At 44.8% G+C, this 19,047-nt stretch overlaps 2 long non-coding RNA genes across 2 annotated transcripts; one reads left to right on the top strand and one right to left on the bottom strand.

Moving 5' to 3' along the window:
* Positions 1-9,840: 9,840 nt before the first annotated feature.
* LOC134965691 (uncharacterized) lies at positions 9,841-10,537 on the bottom strand. The gene is made up of 3 exons (XR_010188496.1): positions 10,466-10,537; positions 10,315-10,382; positions 9,841-9,987 (listed from the first exon to the last, which is right to left on the bottom strand). It is a non-coding gene; the product is annotated as an uncharacterized LOC134965691 (long non-coding RNA).
* A 6,022-nt stretch (positions 10,538-16,559) lies between these two features.
* LOC134965690 (uncharacterized) lies at positions 16,560-17,341 on the top strand. The gene is made up of 3 exons (XR_010188495.1): positions 16,560-16,631; positions 16,715-16,782; positions 17,110-17,341. It is a non-coding gene; the product is annotated as an uncharacterized LOC134965690 (long non-coding RNA).
* The last annotated feature ends 1,706 nt before the right edge of the window (positions 17,342-19,047 follow it).

Here is a 19,047-nt window from a genome sequence, read left to right as displayed (position 1 = left end):
TTCCTCTGTTAGCATAAATGGGAGGTATTCATAGATTCATAGGCATTCCACCAATAAGAAGCCTCTGCCACTGTCGAAATCGTCAGCAATTTGTACATTGCACCAGTGGTTGAGCACTTGTAAGTGATCAGCATCAAAATAGGGGCATCTGCGTCTTTCCCTGTAGTCATTATGAAATACATTTTGAGCAAACATACCCATAGTGTACTTGGGCTGTACTCAGACACCACCTCCAACCGCCACCCCAATCCACTTTGCACAGGGCATCTCAGCTGGCTTGAGCAGTGGTGTCGAGAGAGGGGGGGAGACGGCACAAACTACCCGGGCCCAGGTCTGAAGGAGGGGCCCAGTGGGGACCCGGGGACCCCTCCCCCTTACACGGCAGCAGCAGTTGCAGCACTTATCCTCAGCCGAGCACAAGCTGCTGTGTGCTAGGCAGCAGTGCGGCAATGGTTGCACTAAAAATTAGAGATGAGCGGGTTCGGTTTCTCTGAAACCGAACCCGCACGAACTTCATGTTTTTTTCACGGGTCCGAGCAGACTCGGATCCTCCCGCCTTGCTCGGTTAACCCGAGCGCGCCCGAACGTCATCATGACGCTGTCGGATTCTCGCGAGACTCGGATTCTATATAAGGAGCCGCGCGTCGCCGCCATTTTCACACGTGCATTGAGATTGATAGGGAGAGGACGTGGCTGGCGTCCTCTCCATTAGAAATTAGATTAGAAGAGAGAGAGAGATTGTGCAGAGTCAGACAGAGTTTACCACAGTGACCAGTGCAGTTGTTGTTAGTTAACTTTTATTTATTTTAATATAATATATCCGTTCTCTGCTATATCCGTTCTCTGCCTGAAAAAAAACGATACACAGCAGCAGCCAGTCACACAGTGTGACTCAGTCTGTGTGCACTCAGCTCAGCCCAGTGTGCTGCACATCAATGTATAAAAGGCAAAGCTTATAATAATTGTGGGGGAGACTGGGGAGCACTGCAGGTTGTTATAGCAGGAGCCCCCAGGAGTACATAATATTATATTAATTTAAAATTAAACAGTGCACACTTTTGCTGCAGGAGTGCCACTGCCAGTGTGACTAGTGGTGACCAGTGCCTGACCACCAGTATAGTAGTATATTGTTGTATGTATTGTATACTATCTCTTTATCAACCAGTCTATATTAGCAGCAGACACAGTACAGTGCGGTAGTTCACGGCTGTGGCTACCTCTGTGTCGGCAGTCGGAACTCGGCAGGCAGTCCGTCCATCCATAATTGTATTACAATATATACCACCTAACCGTGGTATTTTTTTTTCTTTCTTTATACCGTCGTCATAGTGTCATACTAGTTGTTACGAGTATACTACTATCTCTTTATCAACCAGTGTACAGTGCGGTAGTTCACGGCTGTGGCTACCTCTGTGTCGGCAGTCGGCAGGCAGTCCGTCCATCCATAATTGTATTATTATTATAATATATACCACCTAACCGTGGTTTTTTTTTCATTCTTTATACCGTCATAGTGTCATACTAGTTGTTACGAGTATACTACTATCTCTTTATCAACCAGTGTACAGTGCGGTAGTTCACGGCTGTGGCTACCTCTGTGTCGGCAGTCGGCAGGCAGTCCGTCCATCCATAATTGTATTATTATTATAATATATACCACCTAACCGTGGTTTTTTTTTCATTCTTTATACCGTCGTCATAGTGTCATACTAGTTGTTACGAGTATACTACTATCTCTTTATCAACCAGTGTACAGTGCGGTAGTTCACGGCTGTGGCTACCTCTGTGTCGGCAGTCGGCAGGCAGTCCGTCCATCCATAATTGTATTATTATTATAATATATACCACCTAACCGTGGTTTTTTTTTCATTCTTTATACCGTCGTCATAGTGTCATACTAGTTGTTACGAGTATACTACTATCTCTTTATCAACCAGTGTACAGTGCGGTAGTTCACGGCTGTGGCTACCTCTGTGTCGGCAGTCGGCAGGCAGTCCGTCCATCCATAATTGTATTATTATTATAATATATACCACCTAACCGTGGTTTTTTTTTCATTCTTTATACCGTCGTCATAGTGTCATACTAGTTGTTACGAGTATACTACTATCTCTTTATCAACCAGTGTACAGTGCGGTAGTTCACGGCTGTGGCTACCTCTGTGTCGGCAGTCGGCAGGTAGTCCGTCCATCCATAAGTGTATTATTATTATAATATATACCACCTAACTGTGGTATTTTTTTTTCTTTCTTTATACCGTCGTCATAGTGTCATACTAGTTGTTACGAGTATACTACTATCTCTTTATCAACCAGTGTACAGTGCGGTAGTTCACGGCTGTGGCTACCTCTGTGTCGGCAGTCGGCAGGCAGTCCGTCCATCCATAATTGTATTATTATTATAATATATACCACCTAACCGTGGTTTTTTTTTCATTCTTTATACCGTCGTCATAGTGTCATACTAGTTGTTACGAGTATACTACTATCTCTTTATCAACCAGTGTACAGTGCGGTAGTTCACGGCTGTGGCTACCTCTGTGTCGGCAGTCGGCAGTCCGTCCGTCCATCCATAATTGTATTATTATTATAATATATACCACCTAACCGTGGTTTTTTTTTCATTCTTTATACCGTCGTCATAGTGTCATACTAGTTGTTACGAGTATACTACTATCTCTTTATCAACCAGTGTACAGTGCGGTAGTTCACGGCTGTGGCTACCTCTGTGTCGGCAGTCGGCAGGCAGTCCGTCCATCCATAATTGTATTATTATTATAATATATACCACCTAACCGTGGTTTTTTTTTCATTCTTTATACCGTCGTCATAGTGTCATACTAGTTGTTACGAGTATACTACTATCTCTTTATCAACCAGTGTACAGTGCGGTAGTTCACGGCTGTGGCTACCTCTGTGTCGGCAGTCGGCAGGCAGTCCGTCCATCCATAATTGTATTATTATTATAATATATACCACCTAACCATGGTATTTTTTTTTCTTTCTTTATACCGTCGTCATAGTGTCATACTAGTTGTTACGAGTATACTACTATCTCTTTATCAACCAGTGTACAGTGCGGTAGTTCACGGCTGTGGCTACCTCTGTGTCGGCAGTCGGCAGGCAGTCCGTCCATCCATAATTGTATTATTATTATAATATATACCACCTAACCGTGGTTTTTTTTTCATTCTTTATACCGTCGTCATAGTGTCATACTAGTTGTTACGAGTATACTACTATCTCTTTATCAACCAGTGTACAGTGCGGTAGTTCACGGCTGTGGCTACCTCTGTGTCGGCAGTCGGCAGGCAGTCCGTCCATCCATAATTGTATTATTATTATAATATATACCACCTAACCGTGGTTTTTTTATACCACCTAACCGTGGCAGTCCGTCCATAATTGTATACTAGTATCCAATCCATCCATCTCCATTGTTTACCTGAGGTGCCTTTTAGTTCTGCCTATAAAATATGGAGAACAAAAAAGTTGAGGTTCCAAAATTAGGGAAAGATCAAGATCCACTTCCACCTCGTGCTGAAGCTGCTGCCACTAGTCATGGCCGAGACGATGAAATGCCAGCAACGTCGTCTGCCAAGGCCGATGCCCAATGTCATAGTACAGAGCATGTCAAATCCAAAACACCAAATATCAGAAAAAAAAGGACTCCAAAACCTAAAATAAAATTGTCGGAGGAGAAGCGTAAACTTGCCAATATGCCATTTACCACACGGAGTGGCAAGGAACGGCTGAGGCCCTGGCCTATGTTCATGGCTAGTGGTTCAGCTTCACATGAGGATGGAAGCACTCAGCCTCTCGCTAGAAAACTGAAAAGACTCAAGCTGGCAAAAGCACCGCAAAGAACTGTGCGTTCTTTGAAATCCCAAATCCACAAGGAGAGTCCAATTGTGTCGGTTGCGATGCCTGACCTTCCCAACACTGGACGTGAAGAGCATGCGCCTTCCACCATTTGCACGCCCCCTGCAAGTGCTGGAAGGAGCACCCGCAGTCCAGTTCCTGATAGTCAGATTGAAGATGTCAGTGTTGAAGTACACCAGGATGAGGAGGATATGGGTGTTGCTGGCGCTGGGGAGGAAATTGACCAGGAGGATTCTGATGGTGAGGTGGTTTGTTTAAGTCAGGCACCCGGGGAGACACCTGTTGTCCGTGGGAGGAATATGGCCGTTGACATGCCAGGTGAAAATACCAAAAAAATCAGCTCTTCGGTGTGGAGGTATTTCACCAGAAATGCGGACAACAGGTGTCAAGCCGTGTGTTCCCTTTGTCAAGCTGTAATAAGTAGGGGTAAGGACGTTAACCACCTCGGAACATCCTCCCTTATACGTCACCTGCAGCGCATTCATAATAAGTCAGTGACAAGTTCAAAAACTTTGGGTGACAGCGGAAGCAGTCCACTGACCAGTAAATCCCTTCCTCTTGTAACCAAGCTCACGCAAACCACCCCACCAACTCCCTCAGTGTCAATTTCCTCCTTCCCCAGGAATGCCAATAGTCCTGCAGGCCATGTCACTGGCAAGTCTGACGAGTCCTCTCCTGCCTGGGATTCCTCCGATGCATCCTTGCGTGTAACGCCTACTGCTGCTGGCGCTGCTGTTGTTGCCGCTGGGAGTCGATGGTCATCCCAGAGGGGAAGTCGTAAGCCCACTTGTACTACTTCCAGTAAGCAATTGACTGTTCAACAGTCCTTTGCGAGGAAGATGAAATATCACAGCAGTCATCCTACTGCAAAGCGGATAACTGAGTCCTTGACAACTATGTTGGTGTTAGACGTGCGTCCGGTATCCGCCGTTAGTTCACAGGGAACTAGACAATTTATTGAGGCAGTGTGCCCCCGTTACCAAATACCATCTAGGTTCCACTTCTCTAGGCAGGCGATACCGAGAATGTACACGGACGTCAGAAAAAGACTCACCAGTCTCCTAAAAAATGCAGTTGTACCCAATGTCCACTTAACCACGGACATGTGGACAAGTGGAGCAGGGCAGGGTCAGGACTATATGACTGTGACAGCCCACTGGGTAGATGTATGGACTCCCGCCGCAAGAACAGCAGCGGCGGCACCAGTAGCAGCATCTCGCAAACGCCAACTCTTTCCTAGGCAGGCTACGCTTTGTATCACCGCTTTCCAGAATACGCACACAGCTGAAAACCTCTTACGGCAACTGAGGAAGATCATCGCGGAATGGCTTACCCCAATTGGACTCTCCTGTGGATTTGTGGCATCGGACAACGCCAGCAATATTGTGTGTGCATTAAATATGGGCAAATTCCAGCACGTCCCATGTTTTGCACATACCTTGAATTTGGTGGTGCAGAATTTTTTTTAAAACGACAGGGGCGTGCAAGAGATGCTGTCGGTGGCCAGAAAAATTGCGGGACACTTTCGGCGTACAGGCACCACGTACAGAAGACTGGAGCACCACCAAAAACTACTGAACCTGCCCTGCCATCATCTGAAGCAAGAAGTGGTAACGAGGTGGAATTCAACCCTCTATATGCTTCAGAGGTTGGAGGAGCAGCAAAAGGCCATTCAAGCCTATACAATTGAGCACGATATAGGAGATGGAATGCACCTGTCTCAAGTGCAGTGGAGAATGATTTCAACGTTGTGCAAGGTTCTGATGCCCTTTGAACTTGCCACACGTGAAGTCAGTTCAGACACTGCCAGCCTGAGTCAGGTCATTCCCCTCATCAGGCTTTTGCAGAAGAAGCTGGAGGCATTGAAGAAGGAGCTAACACGGAGCGATTCCGCTAGGCATGTGGGACTTGTGGATGCAGCCCTTAATTCGCTTAACAAGGATTCACGGGTGGTCAATCTGTTGAAATCAGAGCACTACATTTTGGCCACCGTGCTCGATCCTAGATTTAAAGCCTACCTTGGATCTCTCTTTCCGGCAGACACAGGTCTGCTGGGGTTGAAAGACCTGCTGGTGACAAAATTGTCAAGTCAAGCGGAACGCGACCTGTCAACATCTCCTCCTTCACATTCTCCCGCAACTGGGGGTGCGAGGAAAAGGCTCAGAATTCCGAGCCCACCCGCTGGCGGTGATGCAGGGCAGTCTGGAGCGACTGCTGATGCTGACATCTGGTCCGGACTGAAGGACCTGACAACGATTACGGACATGTCGTCTACTGTCACTGCATATGATTCTCTCAACATTGATAGAATGGTGGAGGATTATATGAGTGACCGCATCCAAGTAGGCACGTCACACAGTCCGTACTTATACTGGCAGGAAAAAGAGGCAATTTGGAGGCCCTTGCACAAACTGGCTTTATTCTACCTAAGTTGCCCTCCCACAAGTGTGTACTCCGAAAGAGTGTTTAGTGCCGCCGCTCACCTTGTCAGCAATCGGCGTACGAGGTTACATCCAGAAAATGTGGAGAAGATGATGTTCATTAAAATGAATTATAATCAATTCCTCCGCGGAGACATTGACCAGCAGCAATTGCCTCCACAAAGTACACAGGGAGCTGAGATGGTGGATTCCAGTGGGGACGAATTGATAATCTGTGAGGAGGGGGATGTACACGGTGATATATCGGAGGGTGAAGATGAGGTGGACATCTTGCCTCTGTAGAGCCAGTTTGTGCAAGGAGAGATTAATTGCTTCTTTTTTGGGGGGGGTCCAAACCAACCCGTCATATCAGTCACAGTCGTGTGGCAGACCCTGTCACTGAAATGATGGGTTGGTTAAAGTGTGCATGTCCTGTTTTGTTTATACAACATAAGGGTGGGTGGGAGGGCCCAAGGATAATTCCATCTTGCACCTCTTTTTTCTTTTCTTTTTCTTTGCATCATGTGCTGATTGGGGAGGGTTTTTTGGAAGGGACATCCTGCGTGACACTGCAGTGCCACTCCTAGATGGGCCCGGTGTTTGTGTCGGCCACTAGGGTCGCTAATCTTACTCACACAGCTACCTCATTGCGCCTCTTTTTTTCTTTGCGTCATGTGCTGTTTGGGGAGGGTTTTTTGGAAGGGACATCCTGCGTGACACTGCAGTGCCACTCCTAGATGTGCCCGGTGTTTGTGTCGGCCACTAGGGTCGCTAATCTTACTCACACAGTCAGCTACCTCATTGCGCCTCTTTTTTTCTTTGCGTCATGTGCTGTTTGGGGAGGGTTTTTTGGAAGGGCCATCCTGCGTGACACTGCAGTGCCACTCCTAGATGGGCCCGGTGTTTGTGTCGGCCACTAGGGTCGCTAATCTTACTCACACAGCTACCTCATTGCGCCTCTTTTTTTCTTTGCGTCATGTGCTGTTTGGGGAGGGTTTTTTGGAAGGGACATCCTGCGTGACACTGCAGTGCCACTCCTAGATGGGCCCGGTGTTTGTGTCGGCCACTAGGGTCGCTTATCTTTCTCACACAGCTACCTCATTGCGCCTCTTTTTTTCTTTGCGTCATGTGCTGTTTGGGGAGGGTTTTTTGGAAGGGCCATCCTGCGTGACACTGCAGTGCCACTCCTAGATGGGCCCGGTGTTTGTGTCGGCCACTAGGGTCGCTTATCTTTCTCACACAGTCAGCTACCTCATTGCGCCTCTTTTTTTCTTTGCGTCATGTGCTGTTTGGGGAGGGTTTTTTGGAAGGGACATCCTGCGTGACACTGCAGTGCCACTCCTAGATGGGCCCGGTGTTTGTGTCGGCCACTAGGGTCGCTTATCTTTCTCACACAGTCAGCTACCTCATTGCGCCTCTTTTTTTCTTTGCGTCATGTGCTGTTTGGGGAGGGTTTTTTGGAAGGGACATCCTGCGTGACACTGCAGTGCCACTCCTAGATGGGCCCGGTGTTTGTGTCGGCCACTAGGGTCGCTTATCTTTCTCACACAGTCAGCTACCTCATTGCGCCTCTTTTTTTCTTTGCGTCATGTGCTGTTTGGGGAGGGTTTTTTGGAAGGGACATCCTGCGTGACACTGCAGTGCCACTCCTAGATGGGCCCGGTGTTTGTGTCGGCCACTAGGGTCGCTAATCTTACTCACACAGCTACCTCATTGCGCCTCTTTTTTTCTTTGCGTCATGTGCTGTTTGGGGAGGGTTTTTTGGAAGGGACATCCTGCGTGACACTGCAGTGCCACTCCTAGATGGGCCCGGTGTTTGTGTCGGCCACTAGGGTCGCTTATCTTTCTCACACAGCTACCTCATTGCGCCTCTTTTTTTCTTTGCGTCATGTGCTGTTTGGGGAGGGTTTTTTGGAAGGGACATCCTGCGTGACACTGCAGTGCCACTCCTAGATGGGCCCGGTGTTTGTGTCGGCCACTAGGGTCGCTTATCTTTCTCACACAGTCAGCTACCTCATTGCGCCTCTTTTTTTCTTTGCGTCATGTGCTGTTTGGGGAGGGTTTTTTGGAAGGGACATCCTGCGTGACACTGCAGTGCCACTCCTAGATGGGCCCGGTGTTTGTGTCGGCCACTAGGGTCGCTTATCTTTCTCACACAGTCAGCTACCTCATTGCGCCTCTTTTTTTCTTTGCGTCATGTGCTGTTTGGGGAGGGTTTTTTGGAAGGGACATCCTGCGTGACACTGCAGTGCCACTCCTAGATGGGCCCGGTGTTTGTGTCGGCCACTAGGGTCGCTTATCTTTCTCACACAGTCAGCTACCTCATTGCGCCTCTTTTTTTCTTTGCGTCATGTGCTGTTTGGGGAGGGTTTTTTGGAAGGGACATCCTGCGTGACACTGCAGTGCCACTCCTAGATGGGCCCGGTGTTTGTGTCGGCCACTAGGGTCGCTAATCTTACTCACACAGCTACCTCATTGCGCCTCTTTTTTTCTTTGCGTCATGTGCTGTTTGGGGAGGGTTTTTTGGAAGGGACATCCTGCGTGACACTGCAGTGCCACTCCTAGATGGGCCCGGTGTTTGTGTCGGCCACTAGGGTCGCTTATCTTACTCACACAGCGACCTCGGTGCAAATTTTAGGACTAAAAATAATATTGTGAGGTGTGATGTGTTCAGAATAGGCTGAAAATGAGTGTAAATTATGTTTTTTGAGGTTAATAATACTTTGGGATCAAAATTACCCCCAAATTCTATGATTTAAGCTGTTTTTTAGGGTTTTTTGAAAAAAACACCCGAATCCAAAACACACCCGAATCCGACAAAAAAAATTCGGTGAGGTTTTGCCAAAACGCGGTCGAACCCAAAACACGGCCGCGGAACCGAACCCAAAACCAAAACACAAAACCCGAAAAATTTCCGGCGCTCATCTCTACTAAAAATACCATTTTTTTTCCCAGTATCTTTTTCTAAGGGTGCATGACCACGCCTCCTGTGATTAGGCCATGCCCCCTGAGAAGTACCTGGGCTTGAGCACCATTGGCTGGAGGAAAAGATGCAAACTGTGTTTACTGTATGTCTAGCTCTTCCTAAGCCTCTGTATCTATACATATATACATATATATATATACTAGGCACTTCATTGCGCCCTACAGGCGCTCTTCACACCGTCGAAAGGGGCAACACCGCCTTAACCCCTGCACGTGTTGCTGGGGTTCAATATTTGTATTATATGGAGTATTACCTGCATTCCTAGGTTTGTTAGTGGTTAAACATTGCACGACGAAAGGGCTTTCGATGGTGAAGGGGGCGTAGCCTCTTGCGACAGCGTGAACAGCGCCTGCAGGGCACGATGTACAGAATGTAGGGGGGACCGCTGATGAGGCAGGGAGTATGTAGATGCTGCGGCTGGAGGGGGGGTGCGGGACCTATAACTATGTGATTTGACAATTTTTTAAAAATACATTTTTCTACCACAAGTCCCTGAGTGTCGCAGCATTCTTCCTGAATATATATATATCGAAGTCCACATACGTGGCGGGCGCACTCTCACTAGTACAACGCTTCTTCAATGATAATTTTCTTTATTGTAGCCTCAGACAATCGACGTTTCGATCCTTCCACAGGATCTTTTTCAAGAAAGGCAATACGATATCATTTGTTCTCAGTTTATACAATCATTAGAAAATGCCTATAAAGATACAAAATGAGAAAAAACTCAGCCTCCCAGGCCCCATATGCGATGGCAGAAAATCTCTATAGACTGGGAATCAATGCCCCATTCATATAGTGACTATATTATTTTAAAAAAGAATGTGCTTAGTGTCAGATAGTATTTTAAAGTATTACACACCGCCGACACAGGTGCCACTCATCACCCAGAATAGAAGGAAGAAAAAAAGAAGAAAAAGAAAAAGACACCCTATTCCTTTAAATGCATAATGTGCCTAATTTTACCAATGCACCCTCAGGTGTGGGGGGTATATACCATGAGAAAGGTCTAAGCCTCATCACTTACTCATGAGCTCAGCAACAGCCGTGTGAATATCCAGCAGGCTATCAACAACATACATGATCCCATAGCAACTGGGAACAACAAGAAACTGTTAGACCTCCCATTAGTGTTCTATTATCATAAATAAACATTAGCTCTCTGGACAGGTTTTTACCTATTGAGATCACAAACCCAGTATGCCGTATCCTGGGGTCTCAGTAGTTCCTATGTACCAATTAGTCCAGCCTGTTCAGAATGATATATATCAATGCAATGCTCACTATATACAGCAAGTGATAAGGCACAAATGGCTCAGAAAAAAGGGTGCTTACCAGGAGTCACTATCAGCCATGTGTTCCCAGGAGACATGCTGTGGACTTCCATGACCCGGATGTTTATATACTCCCAAACCGGAAGTGGATCCGCAGGGACTGAAAAGACGCCTCCCACAAAAGGGCACTTTTCAGGTGTAATAATGGATGTAATTCAATATACACTGGCTCCCATGTCAGGCCGTTCATATGCAACTTGTACTAGCTCGCATGGTGCTACAGACGCTGGAACTGGGATGTGAAACTTATTCGCCGCGTCTTGCGTTCCAACTCCCGGAAGTGGTGCGTTCCACATACCGGAAGTGAACGCGCGTCATATCACAGACTGACGCTGCGGCTGCAGTGGCTCACATATTCACTGATCAACGGAGGGAGAGAAGTAAAGGCTGATCTATGTCACCTGAATTCTCTGTATTAACCCCACATATTCTGTTCTAACCTCCAAATCAGACAAAATTGGCATTTCCCAGATGTGTCTCAGCAGTCAGGGCTTAAAGCCTGCTGATTAGATGTTCAAAGGGTGACATACGTGTCTCTAATGTGTAACGGCTGGGTGTATATGCACTGTGTAAATCTTAAATGCTTTTATTTATATTTTAATTTTTATTAATATTTAAATGATTCAATTTCTAGCCATCAGGGACCTGAGTGGATGGGCTAATACATAGAAACACACACAAAAAACATCAAAGACATAAAACACAAACTGATTCATAATCAACTCGTGAAAAAGTTTTTAACAATACATATATACATATATATACATGAGTATAAATAAAAATAAAAAATAAAAAATAAAAAATGATAATAACGACCTACAGACTAAGGTGTCTATATAGATAAAGATGAATACATAAAGACCTGCATGCAGGAAGATCACAGCATGGATTCACAAAAACATCTCCTGATCACACAAAAAAAGGGTAAGTATTCCGGCAACCCTCTATAAGAATACCCCATAGGGGTTGCATTCGTTGAGTCCTCGCGGGGATACCGTGTCCAGGTGGTTAATCCAAAAACACTCCCTTTGTTTCAACCTCCTAGTTCTATCTCCACCAGTGGTCATCGGGGGTACCCAGTCTATAATTTTGCATTTGAGACTAGCCACCTGGTGGCGAGCTTCAATGAAATGACGGGCCACCGGTTTGTCAGATTTGCCACTACTCAATGCGATGTGTATAGATGAGCGATGGTTCGCCATTCTATCCCTGAAGTTACGACTGGTTAACCCAACGTAAAATAGTCCACATGGACATTTTAAGATATAGATGACAAAATCTAATCTACAGTGTAGATGATATTTGAGTTTAATGGTGGAGCCAGTGTGGGGGTGAGTGAATGTTGGTCCCACCATCATAGAGCGACACGTTGTGCAGCTCCCACAGGAGAAACAACCTGGTTTTTGTTGTAACAACTGGGCAGTAGACATAGGTGCATTGGGATACAATACAGGTCTCATAAGCATTTGCTTGAGATTAGGGCCTCGACGGTAAGCCAACATAGGTGGATCCATGCGTGTGAAAGGTAATGTTAAATCAGTATTCACAATTGGCCAATGTTTCTTGAGTACCTTTTTGAGGTGCCCAGAATGATTATCATAACGGGTCGCGAAGACTAAACGATTGTCCAGTCTATCCTTATTCCTGGGGTGTGTCCCTGCAAAGATGTTTCGTGCCCTAGACATACAGTGGGAAAGTGTTTTATGGGTATACCCACGTTCCAGGAAACGTGCTTTAACCTCTTTGAGTTGGGTTTCAGTATTGGTTTTATCAGAATTGATTCTGAGTACTCTCAAAAATTGGGACACTGGTAAATTCTCCTTTAATGCAGGGGGATGGTGGCTGGTTGAATGAAGTGTCAAATTTCTGTCAGTTGGCTTTCTGTAAACTGAAGTTGTGAAAGTATCCCCAATCTTACTAATGTGGACATCTAGGAAGTTGATTTCAGAGCTCGAGATACTCGAGGTGAATTTTATAGGATGATCCAACATATTCAAATTGTTCACCATGGTATGGAAAGCTGACTCGGTATCTAGCCAAAGTAAAAAGATATCGTCGATAAATCGACGGTAAAAAAGAATTTGATGACCATATTGTGGAAAGATGAGAGTGGTTTCGTAGTCGGTCATGTACAGATTGGCATATGACGGGGCCAGGTTGGACCCCATCGCCGTGCCTGCTAGTTGTATAAAGTACTTATCCTTATACATAAAATGATTGAACCTTAGAACTAATTCAGTTAACTCTATGATACATTCTGTGGGGACTGTGCATGTAGCATGAGTTACCAATGCGGTTCGCACTGTTTCAAGTCCCCCATCGTGTGGAATGACAGTATATAAAGAATTTACGTCCATAGTGGCTAAAAGGCATGGTATGGATTTACAGTCGATACTTTTTAATTGCAGTAGAAAATCACCTGTGTCCCTTATATAACTCCTACTGCCAACAACAATTGGTTGTAGAATGCTGTCAACATATTTGGCTAAGGGCTGCAACAAGGAGCCTTCAGCTGCTATGATTGGGCGTCCAGGCGGTTGCACCAAGGTTTTATGAACCTTCGGGAGAGTGTATAGAATTGGACACCGGGGATGTTCAACCGTTAGATATGAAAATAAATCATCATCAAACCATCCATTGTTTTTACCTCTCCTAAGACACTCATCTATGGTACGTTTGATGCCTGGCACAGGGTTGGACTCAACTTCCTTATAAGTCTCTCGATCCGATAGCTGGCGTGTGATCTCCCGATCATAGTCTTGCCAGTCTTGAACCACCACCGCCCCGCCCTTATCAGCAGGGCGAATAACGATGTTTGGATCTGCTCTCAATTTGGTTAATGATTTTCTTTCTGACTGGGATAAATCAAAAAGCCTTTCAAAAAGAGTTCCACATTTGATCCACAAACTCAGAATGCAAGTCTAAAAACATTTTTGAGGGTGGTTCAAAGAGACACTAACAATTTCTCTCCACCTCGACATTTTGATAATTTATCCCAGTCAGAAAGAAAATCATTAACCAAATTGAGAGCAGATCCAAACATCGTTATTCGCCCTGCTGATAAGGGCGGGGCGGTGGTGGTTCAAGACTGGCAAGACTATGATCGGGAGATCACACGCCAGCTATCGGATCGAGAGACTTATAAGGAAGTTGAGTCCAACCCTGTGCCAGGCATCAAACGTACCATAGATGAGTGTCTTAGGAGAGGTAAAAACAATGGATGGTTTGATGATGATTTATTTTCATATCTAACGGTTGAACATCCCCGGTGTCCAATTCTATACACTCTCCCGAAGGTTCATAAAACCTTGGTGCAACCGCCTGGACGCCCAATCATAGCAGCTGAAGGCTCCTTGTTGCAGCCCTTAGCCAAATATGTTGACAGCATTCTACAACCAATTGTTGTTGGCAGTAGGAGTTATATAAGGGACACAGGTGATTTTCTACTGCAATTAAAAAGTATCGACTGTAAATCCATACCATGCCTTTTAGCCACTATGGACGTAAATTCTTTATATACTGTCATTCCACACGATGGGGGACTTGAAACAGTGCGAACCGCATTGGTAACTCATGCTACATGCACAGTCCCCACAGAATGTATCATAGAGTTAACTGAATTAGTTCTAAGGTTCAATCATTTTATGTATAAGGATAAGTACTTTATACAACTAGCAGGCACGGCGATGGGGTCCAACCTGGCCCCGTCATATGCCAATCTGTACATGACCGACTACGAAACCACTCTCATCTTTCCACAATATGGTCATCAAATTCTTTTTTACCGTCGATTTATCGACGATATCTTTTTACTTTGGCTAGATACCGAGTCAGCTTTCCATACCATGGTGAACAATTTGAATATGTTGGATCATCCTATAAAATTCACCTCGAGTATCTCGAGCTCTGAAATCAACTTCCTAGATGTCCACATTAGTAAGATTGGGGATACTTTCACAACTTCAGTTTACAGAAAGCCAACTGACAGAAATTTGACACTTCATTCAACCAGCCACCATCCCCCTGCATTAAAGGAGAATTTACCAGTGTCCCAATTTTTGAGAGTACTCAGAATCAATTCTGATAAAACCAATACTGAAACCCAACTCAAAGAGGTTAAAGCACGTTTCCTGGAACGTGGGTATACCCATAAAACACTTTCCCACTGTATGTCTAGGGCACGAAACATCTTTGCAGGGACACACCCCAGGAATAAGGATAGACTGGACAATCGTTTAGTCTTCGCGACCCGTTATGATAATCATTCTGGGCACCTCAAAAAGGTACTCAAGAAACATTGGCCAATTGTGAATACTGATTTAACATTACCTTTCACACGCATGGATCCACCTATGTTGGCTTACCGTCGAGGCCCTAATCTCAAGCAAATGCTTATGAGACCTGTATTGTATCCCAATGCACCTATGTCTACTGCCCAGTTGTTACAACAAAAACCAGGTTGTTTCTCCTGTGGGAGCTGCACAACGTGTCGCTCTATGATGGTGGGACCAACATTCACTCACCCCCACACTGGCTCCACCATTAAACTCAAATATCATCTACACTGTAGATTAGATTTTGTCATCTATATCTTAAAATGTCCATGTGGACTATTTTACGTTGGGTTAACCAGTCGTAACTTCAGGGATAGAATGGCGAACCATCGCTCATCTATACACATCGCATTGAGTAGTGGCAAATCTGACAAACCGGTGGCCCGTCATTTCATTGAAGCTCGCCACCAGGTGGCTAGTCTCAAATGCAAAATTATAGACTGGGTACCCCCGATGACCACTGGTGGAGATAGAACTAGGAGGTTGAAACAAAGGGAGTGTTTTTGGATTAACCACCTGGACACGGTATCCCCGCGAGGACTCAACGAATGCAACCCCTATGGGGTATTCTTATAGAGGGTTGCCGGAATACTTACCCTTTTTTTGTGTGATCAGGAGATGTTTTTGTGAATCCATGCTGTGATCTTCCTGCATGCAGGTCTTTATGTATTCATCTTTATCTATATAGACACCTTAGTCTGTAGGTCGTTATTATCATTTTTTATTTTTTATTTTTTATTTTTATTTATACTCATGTATATATATGTATATATGTATTGTTAAAAACTTTTTCACGAGTTGATTATGAATCAGTTTGTGTTTTATGTCTTTGATGTTTTTTGTGTGTGTTTCTATGTATTAGCCCATCCACTCAGGTCCCTGATGGCTAGAAATTGAATCATTTAAATATTAATAAAAATTAAAATATAAATAAAAGCATTTAAGATTTACACAGTGCATATACACCCAGCCGTTACACATTAGAGACACGTATGTCACCCTTTGAACATCTAATCAGCAGGCTTTAAGCCCTGACTGCTGAGACACATCTGGGAAATGCCAATTTTGTCTGATTTGGAGGTTAGAACAGAATATGTGGGGTTAATACAGAGAATTCAGGTGACATAGATCAGCCTTTACTTCTCTCCCTCCGTTGATCAGTGAATATGTGAGCCACTGCAGCCGCAGCGTCAGTCTGTGATATGACGCGCGTTCACTTCCGGTATGTGGAACGCACCACTTCCGGGAGTTGGAACGCAAGACGCGGCGAATAAGTTTCACATCCCAGTTCCAGCGTCTGTAGCACCATGCGAGCTAGTACAAGTTGCATATGAACGGCCTGACATGGGAGCCAGTGTATATTGAATTACATCCATTATTACACCTGAAAAGTGCCCTTTTGTGGGAGGCGTCTTTTCAGTCCCTGCGGATCCACTTCCGGTTTGGGAGTATATAAACATCCGGGTCATGGAAGTCCACAGCATGTCTCCTGGGAACACATGGCTGATAGTGACTCCTGGTAAGCACCCTTTTTTCTGAGCCATTTGTGCCTTATCACTTGCTGTATATAGTGAGCATTGCATTGATATATATCATTCTGAACAGGCTGGACTAATTGGTACATAGGAACTACTGAGACCCCAGGATACGGCATACTGGGTTTGTGATCTCAATAGGTAAAAACCTGTCCAGAGAGCTAATGTTTATTTATGATAATAGAACACTAATGGGAGGTCTAACAGTTTCTTGTTGTTCCCAGTTGCTATGGGATCATGTATGTTGTTGATAGCCTGCTGGATATTCACACGGCTGTTGCTGAGCTCATGAGTAAGTGATGAGGCTTAGACCTTTCTCATGGTATATACCCCCCACACCTGAGGGTGCATTGGTAAAATTAGGCACATTATGCATTTAAAGGAATAGGGTGTCTTTTTCTTTTTCTTCTTTTTTTCTTCCTTCTATTCTGGGTGATGAGTGGCACCTGTGTCGGCGGTGTGTAATACTTTAAAATACTATCTGACACTAAGCACATTCTTTTTTAAAATAATATAGTCACTATATGAATGGGGCATTGATTCCCAGTCTATAGAGATTTTCTGCCATCGCATATGGGGCCTGGGAGGCTGAGTTTTTTCTCATTTTGTATCTTTATAGGCATTTTCTAATGATTGTATAAACTGAGAACAAATGATATCGTATTGCCTTTCTTGAAAAAGATCCTGTGGAAGGATCGAAACGTCGATTGTCTGAGGCTACAATAAAGAAAATTATCATTGAAGAAGCGTTGTACTAGTGAGAGTGCGCCCGCCACGTATGTGGACTTCGATATATTCAGCGGACTTTGTTCTGTTGGGATAGCACCCACCCTTGAATAACTGATGCGAGTACAGGACCCTTTTGTTATATGAATATATATATATATATATATATATATATATATATACTATATATTAGGCCAAATCTGTGACTCTGTGCCTGGCCATAACGCTGGGCGGAGTCACAGTGGTGGGCGGAGTCACAGAGCCCGTCACATGTGCAGCGTGATAAGTCCTGCTGCCTGTCCATCTTCCCCCCCCCATCAGTAACTCCGACTCCCCGGCCGCAGCGCCGGAGTCCCTGAGTGCCGCAGCATTCTTCCTGACTGTACCTTCTTTACACTGAAGGCATCGGGGCATTTATCATGCAAGTAAGTGGAGTGCCGGACTAACATCACATTATATATATATATATATATATATATATATTGTGGCAGGAGAGGTACTTTGCCGCCTGTAAGCTACACGCAGGGTCCTGGGGGTGGATGGGAAGTGTGGATGGGCCAGGTTCCTATCCATTTGGCCCAGACCAGGTCTTATAGGCTTCTTAGCCCAAGAAGCTGCTTCATTAGCCAGCACCTGGCTGCTGGGTTTAAAGCAGAGTCTCTCCCATGAGTCAGGGCTCCTGACGGCAGTTAGTGTCCAGGTGATAGGCCTGCTATGGACAGTGGGATCCGAAGGGCTGGGCCACTAGTGTCAGGATGCCGGGACCTGAAGGGTTCCTTATTAAGTAAGAGGGAGTGAGGCAGGGCCTAACCTCCCTGGTAGTTTATACTGAAGACAGTGATCTTTGTATTATGTGTATCTTTGTATTTGAGCTACCTGAATAAAAGGTATTTGTTGTTTTTGCACAAGCCTGGAGTCAGTCGCTGGTGGAATTTTTGTAGCAGAGCACATTCTAGCAAGACTCCTGTTACAATATATATATTATATATATATATATACACACACACACACACACACACACACACACACACACACACACACACACACACACACACACATATATATTCATTTCTTTACAGAAAATCTGTCCATCCCATATGATTGCAGTAGAAGTATTGGTTTATCTATCAAGTGCCACCAAGTGTCCTTAGCACTGTATAGGGACAGATCACACCGATATTCAAATAATTCAAGGTATAAAAAGGTTCCAACAGACAGTACAGGGGGAAGAAAATACTGTATCAGTGGAATATATAGACAAGTGAATGAAAAAGAGAGAGTAGCTCAATAATCCAGTGCCCAGGGGAGGACGGACAAAAGGGGGCACAGAAAATACAACACTGTAATCTAAAACTTTAGAACGCGACACAACCAGTTTTTTATGCGTTACGTTTCCTTTCAGCACAATAGATTGTATTGGCAAAACACACGTGATTAAATGTAAAAAAAAACCCACCAAAATCCATTTAGAGCATGTATTTCTTTATGCATTTTCCCCATTTCCCCAGTGTCTAGTTGTAAATGAGTCTTGAACGGTTTGATTACCCTATCGGTCAATATTCAGTAACGCCTATGTTGGCAGAAAACACGCAGCTTCCAAACATTTCCTGCAGTCGGCTCAGACTTATTCTGGCCTTGCTGTAGGCTTATATCAGATTAAACAATTTACAAGATTCTCAGTTCAGGTCCTTCTCAGACTTTCGAAACCGCACTCAGTAATAATGTTGGTTGAAGTTATTCCTTTTTTTGGAACAATGTAGTTTCCAAGACCTCCCAATTTTTACTTTCTACCTATAATATACATAACAATGAGTTAAACCCTTTTTGAATA

The sequence above is a fragment of the Pseudophryne corroboree genome, chromosome 10 (genome assembly GCF_028390025.1).
Source record: "Pseudophryne corroboree isolate aPseCor3 chromosome 10, aPseCor3.hap2, whole genome shotgun sequence".
Lineage (NCBI taxonomy): Eukaryota > Metazoa > Chordata > Amphibia > Anura > Myobatrachidae > Pseudophryne > Pseudophryne corroboree.
The sequence above is the reverse complement of the archived record's forward strand: the minus strand, read 5'-3'. Positions and strand labels throughout refer to the sequence as shown.